General features: G+C 36.1%; 1 pseudogene; it reads right to left on the minus strand.

Annotated features, from left to right (window-relative positions):
* Window positions 1-13572: 13572 nt before the first annotated feature.
* On the minus strand, window positions 13573-19751 carry LOC120169207 (annotated as a pseudogene).
* Window positions 19752-19935: the final 184 nt, after the last annotated feature.

The following is a 19935-nucleotide window of genomic DNA, read 5'->3' on the forward strand; positions in this document are numbered from 1 at the left end:
GACTTGAGTTACGGACTCTTGATTTCATACATATTCGAATACAAACATGGAGATGTTCTTCCTAAAATATGAAAATAAAACTATTTTGTGGCGGTTGATGAGCTGTGAAAGAAGAATAAAAGTATTGGATAAATACCTCTTCTGACGAGACGATGACCGGAGAGAATCACCAGACGAAGAAAACTGGCAAATGAAGTTGGTTTGCTTGCAGACTGCTAGAAAAGAGCCAGTCCAAATGATTTTTCTATGCACCTAAACTTAAACAGAGAGGAAACTTGTGCGATAGGTAATGAAATATTTTTTTCTAGGAATATATGAGGAAACCACAGCTATTAGGAAGAGATGACGAAGCTTCGCTGCAACGACTTTAAGAAATGAAAACTGAAGTCAAACATAAAGAAAGATGTCACGCCCTTGGAACTTCGACGCCTCGGAACGTGCAGCCTTAGTCGCCTTCTTAGTGATTGCGGCTAAGTAAGCCTGAAAATATTCCAAGCAAGGATGCTTAGAACCTCGACGGAAGCTAGACAAGAGAACTAGCACAAGAAGAAAGATAAGAAAGCTTTGAGAGAAGAATGGTCTTATGATTTCTCAAAGTGAAGGAGTTAGTACAAATGAGGAGGGGAGGCCTCTATTTATAGCTAAAGCTTCCCTCAATGAACGGCTAAGATCTAATTACATTGACGGTCGAGATTGACTCATACCTACCAAAAACAAGTGGGCATTATCTATACATATTTAAATGCCACCTAAGTCTTTGTGGCTTCTAGAAGGTCCAAAACACCACTTGGGTTGCTCTTCATGGGCTAACCTCGGTTGTGGGCTCATGGTCCGTGACATTCTCCCCCACTCATTCAGGTGACGCCCTCGTCACTCGTCTGGCATGAAATTGATCTATTCGGGTTTTGAATTGCCAGAGTCCCTCGGCATGCTCCCAACTCCCTTCGCACTCGGGTTGTCCCTTCCACAAAACGAAGTACTCATGCCTCGGGCGGTGTCCTGGTCGTCTGATAACTCTCTCCGCCTGTATATCTTGGATCTCCTTGTCATAGGAGACCGCTACTCCAACTGGTGCTCGTTGTGACTTGCCTCGATCTGGATCCTCGATATCCTGATGGTACGATTTGAGCAGGCTAACATGGATGACATGATACGCTCGGATGGTTGGAGGCAACTCTAATTTGTAGGCCATGGTGCCTACCCGCTTCACGACTCGGAAAAGACCCTCGTATCTTCGTACAAGCCCCTTGTGCACGTCCGCATGGTGCAAAACGTTGGCTAACTTTGCAAGGACAAGGTCGCCAACTTCAAAGTTCACGTCCCTCCGCTTTCGGTCAGCCCACTTCTTGGTCTGCTTTCCCACCTTATGTAAACAAGCTCGGGCTAAGTCGTGTTGCTCGTGCCACTCTTTGGAAACATTGTGTGCTGATGGATTGGGCCCATCATATTTGGTAACAACCGTGTTGGGTGTCAACGGTTGTTGCCCGGTCACGATCTCGAACGGACTTTTGTTTGTCGCCTCACTCCGTTGCAAGTTGTAGGAAAATTGGGCCACATCCAACAGCTTTGGCCAGTCTCGTTGGTTGGAACTCACGTAATGCCTCAAATGGATCTCTAACAGAGCATTCACTCGCTCAGTTTGCCCATCGGTTTGTGGATGAATAGCAATGGAAAAGTTCAAGCTCGATCCCATCAGTTTGAACAACTCCGTCCAGAATCTCCCTGTGAACCGCGTGTCCCGGTCACTGATGATGGTTTTTGGCATCCCCCAATACTTCACCACATGCTTGAGGAAAAGTCGAGCCGCCTCCACGGCTGGACAGACTTTAGATGCCGGTATGAACGTCACATACTTTGAAAACCTGTCAACCCCAACCATTATACTTGAAAGTCCATCAGTTTTGGGCAAACCTATGATAAAATCCATGGAAATACTTTCCCATGGGCGCTCCGGAATGGGCAATGGTTGCAGCAATCCCGCTGGTTTCTTTGCCTCGATTTTGTCTTACTGGCACACAAGACAAGTCTTCATATAGGCCTGCACATCTTCAGCCATGTGCGGCCAATAGTATTGCTCCGAAAGTAGGGCCAAAGTTCGATCAACTCCCGGGTGTCCCACCCACTTGGAATCATGACATTTCTTCATGAGCTCCTTGCGTAACTTCCCATATCGAGGCACAAAGAGACGATGGCCTCAGTGGTAAAGCAATTCTCCTTCGAGCCAAAACTCCCGGGTTTTCCCCTCCTTGGCTCCCTCAATGATTCGTTCAGATACAAGATCATGGGGTAATCCTTCTTTGATCCTCTTGAGGAGAGTACCTTCCACAGTTTCGATGGCATACCTCCGGTTTAAGCCATCTGCAACACAATTCACCTTCCCTGGCTTGTACTCCAAGGAAAAGTAGAACTCGGCAAGAAACTCTTGCCAACGAGCTTGCTTGGGAGAAAGCTTCTTTTGGGTGAAGAAGTAACTGTTGGCAATATTGTCCGTGAACACCACGAACTTGGACCCGAGCAAGTAATGTCACCATATGCGCAAGCAGTGTACAACTGCTGTCATCTCCTTTTCATGAACCGAGTACCTCCTCTCGGTCTCATTGAGCTTCCGGCTTTCGTATGCAACCGAATGCCCCTCTTACATGAGGACTCCACCAATGGCAACATCGGATGCATCGGTGAAAACTACAAAAGGCTTGGTGTAGTCTGGCAACACCAACACAGGCTCACTCACCATGGCTTCTTTGATCTTTTCAAAAGCCCCTTGGCACTTCGTGCTCCATTCCCACACCTTATCCTTCTTGAGCAGCTCGGTCAATGGTGTGGCAATCTTGGAATAACCCTTCACGAATCGTCTGTAATAGTTGGTTAATCCCAAGAATACTCGTAACTCGGTCACCTTGGTGGGTGGATTCCACTCATCAATTGCTCGAATCTTATCTTTGTCCATCTGGAGCTTGCCTCCTCCAACGACATGGCCTAGAAATGGTACTTCCTTCTGGGCGAACGAGCAATTTTCCTCTTTAACATAGAGCTCGTTCTCTCGTAAGACTTGGAACACTCTTCTCAAGTGCTCGATGTGTTCCTCTAAGGTATTACTGTACACCACAATATCGTCAAGGTAAACTACAACGAAATGATCTAGAAAGGGTTGTAGTACCTTGTTCATCAATGTGCAGAAGGTGGTCGGGGCATTTGTGAGGCCAAAGGGCATCACAAGGTATTCGTAAGACCCGTACCTGGTCACACAGGCTGTCTTTGGTTCATCTCCTTCGGCTATCCTGACTTGGTAATAGTCCGATCGCAAATCTAGCTTGGTGAACCACCTTGCACCACCAAACTGATCGAACAAGTCCGCAATGAGGGGAATGGGATACTTGTTCTTTACTGTGAGCTTTTTTAAAGCTCGGTAATCTATGCACATCCGTAGAGAACCATCGTGCTTCTTTTGAAATAGCATTAGTACACCATAGGGGGACTTGGATGGTCGGATGTATCCGGCATCGAGGAGATCTTTCAATTGTTTGCGCATCTTCTCTAACTCGGGCGGAGCCATTTGGTAAGGGGCCCGAGTGGTTGGCTTTGCATTCTCCACCAGCTCAATCTTGTGATCCACCTCCCTCTTTGGAGGTAACTTCTTGGGTAACTCGGCAGGCATCACATCTTTGAATTCTGCCAAGACATGACTTACCTTGGCGGGAACTTCCTTGGTCGTGATTGGTTCGTCACACACCAAGGCAACTAAGAAGTTCGGTTCCTCTTTGCACACCGCCTTCGAGAATTCAATTGCAGATAACATCTTGGCCTCAATTCTGGGCCCTCGGCTCACAGGAATAATGCATTGTTTCTTTGGATCCAGGATGCACAAGCAATCGGCAAAAGGTACTGGGAAAGCATTTATTCGGTCCAAAAAACTTAACCCAAGAACAAAGTCGAAGTCATCGAGAGGGATTACCTTGATGGCTTCCTTTCCGGACCAACCTCTGATGGTTAGCTCGATTCCCTTTGCGACCCCCGCAATTGGAACTTATTCGGCATTCACGGTTTTGATGGATCCCGTTGCCTTTTCCATATGATGGCCAAGTCTCTTGGCAATTTGTTCAGACATGAACAATTCTGAGACATATGTGTCCACCAGTGCGCTCATCTTTTGGCATGCGACGGTGATGTCTACGTACATCAATCCCTTCTTCTTACGGCCCTTCTTGACCTCCATGGTGCTAAGAATGGAGCCAAGCTTGAGAGTCTCACTCTCTACCCCATCGTTTTCCTTGATGGCAGCAACTTTCACAAGTTGAGGACAATCTCGCTTCATGTGATTTCCTCCACAATTGAAGCAAGATAATTCACCTTTTTTCTCCCAAGGATTGGTGAGCTTTTTCGGTTGGTCGTGTTGCCTCCCATTACCCCCTGTTGGCTTATGGAAGCTTCCTTTGGCCTTTTCTCCCCTACTATTCCCTTTGAGCTTCGGCTTGGATTGGAGAGAGTTGGCCTTTTTTACTTCAAACAGGGCAATGGCCTCGGCTGCATCCAATGCCTTAGATAGTTCGGTCACTCCCCTCATCTGGATCTCCTTGTTGCCCAACGTTGTAGACCATCCATGAATGCAAAGTACCCTTCTGACTCGCCCAAGTCCGGGATTTGTATCTTGATCTCCGTGAAGTTTTTGACATACTCCAAGATGGAACGATCGTACCTCAATTGCTTTAGTTTTGCTCGAGCCTCGAGCACAGCATTTTTCGGATAGAAATGCTCCTTGAGTTCTATCACAAACTCTTCCCACGTTCCGATTGGATTTGTACTCTCGGAACACCTACGACGCCACCATAACATAGCAACATCATTAAGATAATTGGAAGCAACATTTACCTTGGTGGTATCATCCCCGATACCCGTGCCACTGAAGAATTGCTCCATGCCCCAAATGAAATTCTCCACATCTTGGGCATTTCGACTCCCCTTGTACTCCTTCGGCTTAGGGACGTCGATCCTGGGTCTTGGTGCTTGTGCCTCCCCAGTCACTCCATTCAATACGGCAGCCTTGTAGACGAGCAGCTCGCTCTTGAGTTCCTTTACCTCCCGTATTATTTCGGCCCTCGTGGCCAAGTACATGCTCTCGAGGCCTCGGGTATACTCATCCGTTGTCTCTGCCATACTGTTGACGAGCGTCTAAGTTTCTACGCGAAGTACATCATCCACAGACTCCAGACTCTCCAAGAGAGATTCAAACGAGTCTTGAGTCTCTTGGACTTCATTATATCGGTCTTCTAACCTGCTGACCCTTTACTCGAACGAGGCCACGATATCCTTCGAGCTCCCTCGTTTCTTTTCCACGGCAGCGCGAGTCTCCATCACTTCGCTTGTGGGACCTCATCTTGGTTTTGTTGTGCCATTTCTCGTAGAACTAGCTCTGATACCACTTGTCACGCCCTTGGAACTTCGACGCCTCGAAACGTACGGCCTTAGTCGCCTTCTTAGTGATTGCGGCTAAGTAAGCCTGAAAATATTCCAAGCAAGGATGCTTAGAACCTCGACGGAAGCTAGACAAGAGAACTAGCACAAGAAGAAAGATAAGAAAGCTTTGAGAGAAGAATGGTCTTATGATTTCTCAAAGTGAAGGAGTGAGTACAAATGAGGAGGGGAGGCCTCTATTTATAGCTAAAGCTTCCCTCAATGAACGGCTAAGATCTAATTACATTGACGGTCGAGATTGACTCATACCTACCAAAAATAAGTGGGCATTATCTATACATATTTAAATGCCACCTAAGTCTTTGTGGCTTCTAGAAGGTCCAAAACACCACTTGGGTTGCTCTTCATGGGCTAACCTCGGTTGTGGGCTCATGGTCCGTGACAAAGGGCACCACTTTCATCGAAGTTGATGTCACACTTAGGTAAATTAAAGTAATTATAATATCTAAATAAAGAATAAAGATGGTAATTAATATTAGATAGTACCTATCAACAATAAATTAGTATAGTGAAATGATGTATTAGATTTCTTAAGTAATATCATATGTTCATATCTACAGTATTCGATCTGAATTAGTCTATTAATAGATCGATTAGTAATGATTAATTAAAAAAAATAGATAGTCCCATAATTGACTTGTTTTTATTAGAAGACTGTTGTTTTCTGGGGCTGAATGGCATATAACATAGCTTTCATACAGCTCAATCCCTAAATTTTTTTTTAATTTGGCATTAAAATTTTCATTTTATATAATCCCACTTAAAATTTGTGTTTGAGCGTTAAAAATAGTCTTTCAAAAAGTTCATTTTTTTATTTAAAAATATAGTCTCTCAAGCCAAGCCAACAGTACTGACCAGATCTAAGCCACGACCAGACATGGATTCTTAGAGACAACTACTAAGCAGTAACAAATCTTTGTCTTAAAAATGAAAATTAAAAATGCAATAAAGAAAATATTCCAAATCTGAGTAAAACCCCTTTCTTTTCATACTTTCACACTCCCTAAGCTTCTTCACTTAACTCTCCAAAAGCCTCCCCTTTTCTCTCAGTCTGTCTGCAAATTCTCTTATTTTTTTCACATTTTGAAAGTCTTGCTCAACTCTAAGGAAGAAAGAAAGAAAAGAAAAGAAATGAGGGGTCCTTTGGTTGTTAACTCTAGCTTTGGGTTTAACCAAGGAAATCCATTGAGGTAAATTGAGATTGATGAATGAATGGAAGTTACAATTATATTTAACTTGTTCCAATTGGTGTTGTTCAATTGATTGGTGTCTTGACTTAAATGATTATTGTAGTATCTACCTTGCTTCCTCGAATGTGAGACTTGACAAGGAAAGGTAAATTGAATTTTTTGGCTGATTTGATTACATCATACTTAGGGACAAGCATGCGATAAGTGAGTGAGAATTTGACGAGTGTTCAAAATTAATAATATTTCCCTGTTAAATCTTCGATTTTATGGATTTATTGATGTTGATTTGGTTGTGGTATGCTTATTTTCGTTCATGATCTTACTTTTCAGGATTTGCAGTAAAAAGGGCACATTCAGCATTTTTTTTATTTGGTCACGACTGGAGACATGGGCATTACTCTGGCCATGACACGGTCTGACGTGACAGCTTCTAGAAGGTTCAGTCAGTGGAAGTTTTCTAGAAGATCTAGTTAGCACCTTCTGGAAGGTGGACGAACAGAGATATCTTAGCAGATTTATTTTTAATTTTAAAATTTGAATTTAGAAAACATTTGAAATTATCTTTAGGATTATTTTTTTCTTTTAATTTCTATGTTTACCTCTAGGGTTTTAGAGGCTATAAATATTCTCTTGGATAAGCTTAAACTCACAATTCAGAATTTACTCTTCTTCTTATTTCTAATTTTATAAAGTTCTCTCTTTTATTTTCAAGTTTTTATTTTTATTTTAAGTTTTATTTTTAAACATGCTAAGTCTAATTTTTGTCATGTTTAACTAATTTTTTCACCGGATGAAGAAAACCGGCAAATGAAGTTGGTTTGCTTGCAGACTATTAGAAAAGAGCCAGTCCAAATGATTTTTCTATGCACCTAAACTTAAACAGAGGAAATATGTGCTAAAGTTAATAAAATATATATATACTTTCAATTCCACTTTTAATAAAAAAATTATATTTTTTTCAATTTAATCACATAATTTTACATGATTTCTGCATTTATTCAATTGATCATGTATTTTAAGTACATTTTTTTAACCAAATTTAAACCACATGTTCTCCTACCACTATAGAATACCTATGTAACTTCGGTTTTTTTTTACTAAAAAATTACTCTCTTGTTTTAATTTAGTCTTTTATACTCCTATTAATCTTTTATCCTCAAAATAACTTCTTTGAAATATAATATTGTAAATATATTTTTATAATTTTAGATTGTATGTGATATATTAAATAACATTATAATGTGAAATGAATATGAAATATATATATATATGATTAGAAAAACTCAAAAAATTGAAATAAATTTGTACTATAATACTATAAATAATTATAATTAAATTTGTATAGAAATTCGTATCTATTCACTGTGGGATGGACCTTGATATTCGAACCAAAAAGCACTTTTTTAGAAGATCAACGGTTTACAAGAGAGGGAATATGTCAAGACAGAAAAAGGGTAGAGATATTTATAGAGGGAAGTTCTACAGTGCGACACCTTTAATATACAGTTAAAAAATGTGTTATCGGTTTTGTTATTATTTAAATAACAAAACTGGTAAAAAAATTACCTAAAATATTATTATTTCTATCTAAAACATCAATATTTTTTAACATATCCGGTAAAGTGCCTAACAATAACAAAACCAGTATAAAAAATAACAAAATCGATAGCGCTTTACCGGATATAACAAGCTCGGTAAAATACCCAATAATACAAAACCGATAGAAATAATAATGTTTTCGGTATTTTTTTACCGATTTTTTTATTTAAATAATAACAAAACCGATAGCACCTTTTTTAGTCGTATATTAAGGCTGTCGCACGTGATCATTTCCCAACTAAAGAGTAGATAATCTAAATAAAGAATAAAGATGGTTTAATTAATATTAGATAGTACCGACCAACATTAAATTAATCTAGTGAAATGATGTATTAAATTTTTTTAAGTAATATCATATGTTTAAATTTTGGCATTTGTAAATGAAGTGAATTGGGTTAGGAGGTTGTCATTGTTTTTACAGTATTCGATTTGAATTAATCTATTAATAGATGGAATAATAATTATTAATTCAAAAAAATATTAGATAGTCCCATAATTGACTTGTTTTTATTAGAAGACTGTTGTTTTCTGGGGGCTGAATGACATATAACATAGCTTTCATACAGCTCAATCCATAAATTGTTTTTTAATTTGGCATTAAAATTTTCATTTTATATAATCCCACTAAAAATTTGTGTTTGAGCATTAAAAATAGTCTTTCAAAAATTTTATTTATTTTTGTTTAAAAATATTGTCTCTCAAGCCAAGCCAACTATACTGTCCAGATCTAAGTCACGACCAGACATGGATTCTTAGAGACAACTACTAAGCAGTAACAAATCCTAAATAAAGAAAACTATTTAGTCAATCTCACTTTTGTCATGTTTAACTAATTTTCTCATAAGTCGAGAACTGAAGCGATACTCAATTCCAACATGTGAATTGAAAAACACCTTAATAACTTTGGAATATCTCTCTCAATCTCTGCGCTTAATTTCAAAATCAAACAGTTTTCAAAATCAAAGATTGACTTTGGTCAAGATGTTGTGATTAAATGTATGGGAGGAAGGGTCGACTTAGTGAAAGCACATTCGACTTCCTGGGAACACACTTGGCAAGATTGCCTTGCCAAGAGGAAATTGAGATCGGAATTAGTAGTTATTGAAACAACAATCCGAGTCAGTCTTCACAAACTTAAACGTTTATTGATCTACAATAATTGATGTTGATCAGATCAATTTTAGAAGCCGTAATCAAAGATTGCCTTGGTATTTGATATATAAAGAAGAGTCACGATGATGACCCTTGTAGACAAATTAACCGACGTGAATCCTTAAGGGAAAATCTAATTCGATGATCCGGAGAAAATTGAGTCAAAGCGAAGCTTGAGACTGTTTTTACCATATTCATTTTCAACCTTCAATTTTTATTCTCTTTATTTTTCTTCACTTTTTATTATTTAACCCTTTTACCAACCCCTTTTACTACTTATCGCTTGATTTAAGTCATTCAAACATAAATTTGAAATTTTCTAAGTCCTTGAGAATCGACCCTTACTTCTATTTACTACGTATTTCCTTTATTTATTAACTGAGAAAAAAGAAATTATTTTGACATCAAAACGACAGTTGTCACTCACCAACCATATTTACAGGTAACGAAACCCCATTACCTACGACCAACTTACCAGGGTTGCTACAATTCAAGTGATGAGCAAACTTGGTAGAATTTGGCGTGATATGGTGGGTTGCTCCTGAATCCACAACCCATTGTTCTTGCATAACAGCAGTAACATGTTCTTGAGATTGAACAATGGACTAGTTACTATCACGTGGTTTAGCCTCATTGCCACAACAACCACATCCCATGTTATCACCATCATATGTAGAATAATAGGTAGTTAACGAGCCACCCTTGTTCGAGGATTGATTATCAAAGGAAACACCAGGAAAATCTTGATCAAAGCGACGCCAACACTGACTGACCAAGTGCCTATTCTTACCACACAATTGGCATTGCACGGATAACAACAATAAACGACCGGTATTTTCTTGGAAGTCCTTAAAAGGAATGGGACTTCCACACGATGCCAAGGCATCACAAACTTCTTTCACACGGGTAAGATAAACCCTCATACTATCCTCCCCTTTCTTGAAAGACTGGAGCTTATAATGTAAGCTCATCACAGCAGTCGCAGATCGGTTTGCAAAGAATTGAAGCACTTTACTCCAACACTGACAGCAGTTTCAGCCCCAACAAAGTATGGCAGTAAGTGAGCATTCATTGTCGACAAAAGCCAAGACGCGACCGCATTATCCTGTGCTACGATCTCCTCATATTCATCGTTCAGAATCACAACACCATCATCATTGATAACAGTTTCTGGCGATGGCATCATTGTACCAGTCAGCATCCGCTCTAACCGATGACTCCTGACTGTAGGCAAAGCTTGCTACTTCCATAATAGGAAATTCATCTCATCAAGAACTACATTTACTCTTTTATTGGTAAAGGCTTTGGCATTTCTTGAGGAAAATTCCAACGACACAGCAACATACTCCAGGCTTTGAGCCATAACAAGAATAGAGCTATGCAGCGAAAGATTCAGAAAAAGAACCCCAGGAAAGCAGCGAATGATACCATCTTGTAAAGTAAGAACTTACAGAGAATATTGAAGAAAATATAACTACTTCATATATTCAAGAACCTGATACAACAAGACCTTATATACATTCCATGCACACGTGAACTATTAAGCTAACAACCCTAACTACTTAACAACCTAACTGAACCACATCCACGTGTGTACAGCAACAGTCAATACAAACTCAACACTTTTATATATGAATTGATCGCCATGACCATGAAAATTTCTTGGTCCTAAGCAATATATCTAGCAGGGATTCAAATAGCAGAACACAAATGTGATCGTGTCCGCTATTTCGAGGTCACGCCGCCGTCCGAAACTGATATTGCTGAGTTTAACGGTGGGTAATGGATTCATGCCAATAGCGGTCCGTTGCGCCCGCAATTTAACGGGGTAACCGTGGATAGCACCGGAATACTATTTCCGTTTTTCAACCGTTACTAAAAAATAAAATAAGAACATAAAAAATGGAATTTTCACCCAAAACGCAAAAATCAGTCCGGAAAAGACTCACCATCGGGGAAAAACGTAAAAAAACTGAAATTCTCACTCAAAAACTCTTAAACTCAAAAAAAAAAATAGAAAGCGCATCATCGCGCAAGACTCACCAGTCACCGGTCACCAAGGTAAAGATCAAATCGATAAGGGGACAAGTCGACAAAACAAAGCTGTTTTAAGGAAAATCTTAGGTCTGATGAGCTTCGCCGTCAGTGAAAAATAAGGTAGAGTGTATGCTCCTCAGCTCCTGTGAAAAACGAAATGTTAAACTTGAAAATGAGAAGACTTGGGATTTAAGACTTGGAGAAAATTATATTAGAATATTAAATAGCTTCTGGTAATTTCTTTTGTTTTTGTGTTTGATTTTTAATTCAAAAAACAATAAGTATATTGTTTTGGGCCGTCCACTCATATGTTCCATTTTTTTATTTTTTTTTATTTTTAAATAAATTCTTAAATATTTTAAGGGATATATTAATTTATCATCACTCCCCTCTTTTAGAATTTATAATTTAATCCTTACTTTAGAATATAAACTTTAATTTTTATTTAATTTAATCCTAAGTTTGTGTTCTCTAAATTTATACTTTTATTTTAATTCTATTCAATTTAGTTGTGTTCTATTCAATTTAGTCGTGTTGCGGCTTTAATTATTATACATCATAGTTTTATGTTTTTACTTTAATGATTGAACATCTTATTTCTTTTAAATATACAATAATGTATTCACAATATCATCAACTCTTCATTAATTATCTTATCCTATCATCGGGTTTTTAAAGTCTTCTATTTGGTAAAACAATATTATATATATGTCATTTTCGGTTAAAAACATTCTAAACATCATTAAAAATGACTAATTATAATTATTATATTTTACGATAAGTTGTGCGAAATTTAAAAAAATTTACAACCGCGACACCCGCAGTGACCGCGATGACATCCGTTATGTCCGCAACCGCGATAAACGCGATGCAACCGAAAACGCGGCCGCGAACTCTATTTAAATCCCTGATATCTAGTTCTCTTATGTTCCGAATGATATCGATATGCTGGTTGATATTATTTTTGCATATATATATGAACTAGATATAATTCTGAAGCTATTTTGTATATGTTGCTTGGAGTTATTGTACGCAATGTTCAAAGCTTCTCAAAGGCAGCTAATAGTTTTGAATAATATGCAGATAGATATATTGATTCAATTCTTAAATAAATGAATCCTTAACATTTAAACTTAATTAATGTGGAAATTGTGCAAATTATATATAAAATGAAAATAATTAAAGCAATCTATAATTAAATATTTTTTATTGATAAAGAACACAACATAATAATTAAGCACTAAATTGTTATGTCTAAGTGTGAATGCTGCAGCTGCGTAAGGGGGTGTCAGGAATTATTTTTCGCCGATAGATTTGTCACGGTTCATCTTCGCCATTTTAAAGTGAAAATCACAAATAAATTAGAATTCTAAATGGATAGAGTGTTCGATGAACTGTTCGTATAACGTTAATTTATTAAGCTAAATAAATGAGTATGAATAATTTTTATGTTTATTTAATAAACACACGAACACAAACAAACAAGCTCATTTATTGACTCGTTCATTTATGTTCATGAACAAGCTCATTTACTTAGTTCTCCTTTCTTTTTATTTTTATTTTTTACATTTTAAATATTGATGAAAGTAAAGACTAAATTAAACACATGGTGAAAGTTAAAATTTAAATTACGAATTTTTAAAGAGTATAAGGACTAGTGACATAATTTTATTATTTTTCTTTAACTTCAAATAAAAGGGCAAAACTAAAAAATCGAACATATAAATAGATGATAAACGAACATTTTAGAGAACGCTAAACGAACATGTTGATAAACGCAAAACGAATATATTCGCGAAGGATAAATAAACGAACACGAACACATTCAAAAATAAATAAACGAATAAAAACACAACATTAAAAAATTAAATGAACACGAACCGAACATGAACACCTTAAAAATAAACAAATGAATATGGACATAACTTTATTTGTTCAAGCTCGATTCATTGATACCGCTAAAATAAATAATTAAAGATAATTTAGTAATAATTCCACGTCAACTAAATTTAAATAAATAATTTCACCATAAAAAGTGTGCAAATAATATAATAAAATGAGGTATGAATACAGTTTGAATTCATAAAATTAAGCTTCGCTTAAATAAGAAAATAAAAACACTGCCAATGTTACAAACTCAACTGCTCCGTTTGATCCTCCCTTTACCTTTTACCTAAAGCTCACGAAGGGGTCGAAAAGAGACTTGGGTTGGGGACCATCCCATTCCACTGATTCCCACCACTTCTTTGGTCTTATCCGAACTGAAAGAGAAAGATTTGCAGATGCAGATGGTGGGACATTATCAAGTTTGGGAAGATTAAGGCCCATCCTCTTTAATTTTGGACAGTCTACAATCCCAATTATTCCAAGAGAATCACAAACCAGTACTCCACCAGCACTGCAAATGTTCTTCAATTCCGGTAGATCCCCCAAACTCAATAGCCCTAATTGTGGAAGATGAAACTCCGTGATAACCATTCCTCTTTCCTCCGTTTCAACTTCTGATGTTATTATTTCCTCCAATTGCTTACAACTTCTGACACTGAGCATTTGTAAATTTGGCGGCACACAGTTTGGGGAGAACAACTTTTTCATATTCCCACAATCATTTATATAAAGAGATTTAAGAGATGAAAAGGAGGAAAGTGAGAAGAGGATAAACCTGGAGAAAAGCGGGTATTCTTCACTGCAATTAACATTGCAATACTCCTGAACTGAAAGAGAAAGATTTGCAGATGCAGATGGTGGGACATTATCAAGTTTGGGAAGATTAAGACCCATCCTCTTTAATTTTGGACAGTATACAATCTGAAATACGACAAGAGAATCACAAACCAGTACTCCACCAGCACTGCAAATGCTCTTCAATTCCGGTAGACCATTCAACAACAATTGTCGTAGTTGTGGAAGATGAAACTCCGTGATAACCATTCCTCTTTCCTCCGGTTCAACTTCTGATGTTATTATTTCCTCCAATTGCTTACACCCACCAACTCTAAGCCTTTGTAAATTTGGCGGCACACAGTTTGGGGAGAACAACTTTTTCATATTCCCACAATCTTTTATATGAAGACATATAAGAGATGAAAAGGAGGAAAGTGAGAAGAGGATAAACCTGGAGAAAAGTGGGTATTCCTCACTGCAATCAACATTGCAATCCGTGATATGCAATCCCTCAATGTCACGTGGAAGCACAATCTGGTAGTTATAGATGTTACAACCCCTTGCAAAAAATTTTTTTCCTTCATTCTCAAAAAACGTATCAAAATCTATATCTCCCACGTAGATTGTGTATTTACGAGGCTCTTCTCGGCCACAAAAATCTTGGAGATACATATTTAAGTTGTGCCAGTCATAAAACCTCCCTTCAAGAGTTCCCTGCAGTTTCTTCAATCCACCCACCTCCTTTCCAATTATCAGAGTTTCACCGACGATCAAGTCTTGAAGACAACAGAGTCTTGAAAGTACTCCATCCGGGATTTCCTTGATCTTTGTTCCTCGAAGATCCAACTTCTTTAAAACTCCAAGATTTGACAACGATGGAACATTCCCTAAATCTTTACAATCAGCAAGCAACAATGAAGTGAGGTTCTTCAAATTTGATAAGGAATGCGGAAGACTCTTGATAGGATTGGAGGAAAGATCAAGAACCTTAAGTGCATCCATATAATGGAAGAAGCTTTCTGGAATACTTTCTATACGACAACGACACAACAACAATGTTGTGAGCCCGGGACACTTCGACAAGGAAATTGGAAGACTCTTGATAGGATTTCCGGAAAGATCAAGAACCTTAAGTGCATCCATATGCTTGAAAAATCCTTCTGGAATACTCTCTAAACAGCAACCAGACAACAACAATGTTGTGACCCTGGGGCACTTTGGGGGTGACATTTCCAAGGGTATACATAACCGCCAATTCCTCATCAACGAAACTTTCTCTAGATTCATGCTCCATTCTTGCACATCTGGTGCCTTTTCTAACATCATGCCGGCTTTTACCAAGAATCGAGATTTTGCAATACGCAATGCCATGTCCCTTAAAAGATCATGCATCTTTACACATCTTCTATTTCCTCTTTTAGTAAAACCTTCCAACAAACAATTGCTGATGAGTCTATTCATTATTGCACGACCATTGTCATACTCTGCCTGCATGCTATCCATTTCTTCCACTAGCCCTTCTCCGATCCAAAGTTGAATAAGACTTCGTTCTTCAATTTCCTCATCTTCTGGATATAATGCACAACTGAGGAAACAGTCTTGAAGTTTTGGATTCTTTAAACGATCATAACTAAATTGTAATTGTTGGAACACTTCATCTTCGAATCCATTAACACTCTTTTTGCGTAGACTTAATTCTTTTAGTGCATTCCTCCATTCTGAAATGTCATCAATGCCCTTCATACAAGAAGCTATAGTAATTACTCCCAAGGGCAAACCTGCACAATGCTTAGAAACTGATCTTGCAATTGGTTCCACCCCTCGAATATCACAGCGCGCCTTCTCTAAGAACAACTTCCATGCCTCTTCTTCCGTCAGAGGCTTCACTTTAATCATTCTACAACCCACTTGTCGACACACATCAGCTGATCTTGTTGTCAACACTAATTTACTCCCATTTGACGGCTCAGGAATTCCTATTCTCTCAAGTGAAACCTTCTCCCATAGGTCATCCAAGATCATCACAAATCTACTCTTCTGAGACAATGTTTCAAGGAGCATCCCTGCCCTTGTAGTTTCATCTCCACAACCAGAAAATTTGACTTCTATTTTACTTGCAATGTCTTCCTGCAGTTTAGCAATACTCATCTCTTTGGATACAGTGATCCAAATCACAATATTGAATTTCCCTGTCTCTTTTAAGAGTTGGTTGTTTATAACCTTCATGATGCTTGTTTTCCCCACGCCACCCATGCCCCAAACTCCAATCTTTGGAACCTCATCATCCATCAAGCAATGCCAGATCTCTTCAATACATACCTTTACAGCTTCACCTGATAACTTGTTGTCGATAAAACTTGTCCTATCCATTGAGGATTGTCAACCACCAAACCTCCATGAAACTTACCATGTTGAATAATAAGTTCTTCAACTTCCGTAATACTCTTCGAGACATCTTCTGTGTGAAATCCACGTGTAAGAGCACTACTTTCGCCGATTCTTCCATCAAGGACTTGCACTTCGCCATTGACTCTTTCAACATTTTCCAACCATATCTGGACTTCCGCCTTGAGTTTCTTTCTCGGCTGCAGCTCTGATCTCTTTATAGATTCTGTGTCTTCCTTCAAACCATTCAATTCCTCCAATTTCCTTTTAAGGTCCTTCCGATGTTGATCAAGGCTTCTATGATTGTCCAAGTGTTTATCTATCTTATTCAGAACAAAGTCCATGGCTGCAAGTCACAACCCATATGTTAGAAACTAAATAATAAGCATCATTAGGTAAATGTATCTAAACATGACTAAAAATATAACTTCATTTACTCTACAAAAATGTTTAAGAAATTATAAAGATTTAAATCAAGAAGTTTCACCCTCTCACGAATAATCAAATTAAATTAGCAGAAATTTAAGAGTGTGAAATTTCAAAATTTCAAGGAACAAATTAAATTATAAATAAAAATACAAAAAAAAACTGAATTATAAGATACTTTTTGGGTACATGGATGTCTATAAACAAAATTTAACAATAAATTTAAGGTATATTTACATAATGAATAATCAAATGTCTTTTTTTTCTTTATAGTTGACAAAAAATTTAATGAAAGATCCTATGAATCGACCTCAATAATTAAGGGGAGTATTGTTCTCATTAAAGGTATTGGATTCAAAAGCGTTGCCAATAATTAATGTTGGTTTATCTTTTTGTTATCAATCATTTATTACTACTAATACTATTTATCTGGCATTATCATTTACAATATTCAATCTTAATGATAATGAAACTTGTTTTCTTTCTTTGCTATTATGTTTTCTATAATTTCTGATTATAAAAATAAACTAATAATTCTTAAATATTTCCGATATCGAAAACATGCAAATTAACAATCTAATGCAAAATTGATATAATTGTAAACTAAAAGTGATGTTACAATAATTAAATAATTTATAAGGGTATTTTAAAATGATTTAACAAAAAACCTTTAGTCCAATTAATCAAAATTATATTTAATTTACATTTTAATAAAAATCTATATTTCTTTTAATGAAAAATTAAAATACTAAACGAAAACTAAAAGTTAAATTCTAACCATAAGGAAATTATCATTAACAAGAAAAGGATAATTTAATCTTAAAATAATATAAAGGAAATAATTTTAATTAAACATTTTATGAGAGTATTTTAAAGAATTAAAAAAAATATTAACATTTTAGAACACAAATCCTAAATAATTTGTAGAGTAAACTATACTGGTGACCATTTAACTATTATCAGATTTCATTTTGACCACCGATGTTTCGATTTAACCAATCGGATCACTTAACTATTAAATGCTTTAATTAAGTCACTATTCGTTGACTTTTAATGGGAGAGGTGATGTGACAATTAAGCTTGGTATAATTGCATATTTAGTCCTAAATATTTATACATTTTATCAATTTGGTCATAATATAATTCTATTAAATAAATTTTTCATCCAATACCACCTTATTAAAGAGAGAAATAAACGGGAGGAATGCATTAGGGGGCATCAAACCTAAGACATTCTAAAGCCAAGCACGCCTTAACCACTCAGCTAAGCCTCCCATTTGGTTCCATATTACAACATGTTTTATATAACTTATTTCAATTAATGATAGAAAAAATGAAGTGAAAATGATATCAAGAAGATTCAAACCTGAGATTGTAAGCATGGATGAAACAATCATAACTACCAAGTCAAATCACATATTTAAAGGAGATTTTTAGTATCTTTTATATTCGTATTTTACTCAAAAATTTATTTATCTCATAATATTGTTATTGATATAAAAATAAAAATAAAAATATTTAGATGATATTTAACTTTTAATATTTTAATATTTTAAACAGAAAAATAAAGCATGGATGAAACAATCATAACTACTAAGCCAAATCACATATTTAAAGAAAAGTTATAGTATCTTTTATATATTCGTATTTTTACTCAAAAATTTATTTATCTCATAATATTGTTATTGATATAAAAATAAAAAAATAAAAATATTCAGATGATATCTAACTTTTAATATTTTTATATTTTTAAACAAAGAAAAATAAGTTTAATATTTTATTTTCAAAACCAAATTCAATATTTTATACTTTTAAACAAAATTTATGAAAGAATTCATTTCATATAAAAATAAAAATATTTTTATATATTAAAAATAAGTTTTATATTTTCAATATTTTAAAACAATTAAATTTAATGCAAGATCAAAAATATATAAAAAAACATCGAATTCAGTTTAAAAATAAAATACTAAACTTATTTTATTTGTTTAAAATATTAAAAATAAATAATATCATTTTTTAATGAATATATAAAAATACCAAAAATTTTCTTAAAATATGTGATTTGAGTAAGTGGTTATGATTTTTTCATCTATGCTTACAGCTCCATATTTGAATCTCTCTGTTAGCATTTTTATTTCATTATTTTTTGTTATTAACGGGAATAAGTTATATAAAGGCTACTATGGTGTGTCAGTTTAATTCCTCCTTTAGTTTATCTCGTCTTTTTTTTTTTCTCTTTAATTCGGTGGTAACATGTGTCTTCATCTTGTTGACTAAAAAATTATTAGATTAAATAAATAAAAATTAAGAAAATATCCTCTAATAAAGTATTCTAAATATGAAAAGGAACCAAATCTACAGCCGTTTATGAGTTTTGAAGAAAAAAAAGGAATGTTGAAATCCCATAAATACCTCTTTTGAGAAGCTTGTTCGAAGACGGTGATCGGAGAGAAGCAGCTAGTGAAGAAAACGGCCAAATGAAGTTGCTGGTTTGCAGAAGAGCCGCTATCACTCACCTGAACTTAAACTAAGCTTCGCCTACAACACAGAGGAAAGCAGTGCGAAAGGTAACATGTATCATTATCTTATTTGATTAAAAATTTATTAACTTAAATAAATAAAATTAAGAAAATATCATCTAATCAGGTAGTTCTAAATACAAGAAGGAATCTATTCTACAGCCGTTTATGAGCTTTGAAAAAAACAGAATGCTGAAATTCCATAAATACCTCTTTTGAGAAGGTTGTTCGAAGACGATGATCGGAGAGAAGCAGCTGATGAAGAAAACGGCCAAATGAAGTTCCTTGGTTTGCAGAAGAGCCGCTATTCACTCACCTGAGCTTAAATAAGCTTCACTACAACACAGAGGAAAGCAGTGCGAAAGGTAATATCATCATCTTATTTGATTAAAAATTTATTAACTTAAATAAATAAAAATTAAGAAATATCATCTAATCAGGTAGTTCTAAATACAAAAAGGAATCTATTCTACAGCCGTTTATGAGCTTTG

Source organism: Hibiscus syriacus, unplaced genomic scaffold (assembly GCF_006381635.1).
Source record: "Hibiscus syriacus cultivar Baekdansim isolate YM2019G1 unplaced genomic scaffold, ASM638163v2 tig00111754_pilon, whole genome shotgun sequence".
NCBI lineage: Eukaryota > Viridiplantae > Streptophyta > Magnoliopsida > Malvales > Malvaceae > Hibiscus > Hibiscus syriacus.